This window comes from Arachis duranensis, chromosome 7 (assembly GCF_000817695.3).
Source record: "Arachis duranensis cultivar V14167 chromosome 7, aradu.V14167.gnm2.J7QH, whole genome shotgun sequence".
Taxonomy (NCBI): Eukaryota; Viridiplantae; Streptophyta; class Magnoliopsida; order Fabales; family Fabaceae; genus Arachis; species Arachis duranensis.
In genome coordinates, this window is record NC_029778.3 from 45,071,276 (window position 1) to 45,072,164 (window position 889).

Here is an 889-nt window from a genome sequence, read left to right on the forward strand (position 1 = left end):
CACCTATCAATTCCCATCTTTCTCTTCACCACTCACATCCATCCTTCATAAAACCCCACCTACCTCACCCTTCAAATTCAACCACTTTCCCTCCCAAACCCACCCATACATGGCCGAACCATGAACCCCCCCACTTCTATATAAACCCATCTTCACTCCTTCATTTTCACACAACCTAAACACCACTTCTCCCCCCTTTTTGGCTGAATACAAAGCCATTCCCTTCTCCCTCATTTCTTCTTCTTCTACTCTCTTCTTTCTTATTTTGCTCGAGGACGAGCAAACCTTTTAAGTTTGGTGTGGTAAAAGCATTGCTTTTTGTTTTTCCATAACCATTTATGGCATCCAAGGCCGGAGAAACCTCTAGAAAGAGGAAAGGGAAGGCAAAAGCTTCTATCTCCGAGTCATGGGAGATGGAAAGATTCATCTCAAGGGTGCATCAAGACCACTTCTATGAAGTTGTGGCCTTGAAGAAGGTGATCGCCGAGGTCCCTTTTTCACTCAAAAAGAGTGAATATCCGGAGATCCGACATGAGATCCGAAGAAGAGGTCGGGAAGTTCTTACCAACCCCATTCAACAAGTCGGAATCTTAATGGTTCAAGAGTTCTATGCCAATGCATGGATCACCAAGAACCATGATCAAAGTGTGAACCCGGATCCAAAGAATTATCTTACTATGGTTCGGGGGAAATACTTGGATTTTAGTCCGGAAAGTGTAAGGTTTGCATTCAATTTGCCCATGATGCAAGGAGATGAACATCCTTACACTAGAAGGGTCAACTTTGATCAAAGGTTGGACCAAGTCCTCACAGACATTTGTGAAGAGGGCGCCCAATGGAAGAGAGATTCAAGAGGAAAACCGGTTCAATTGAGAAGGCATGACCTCAA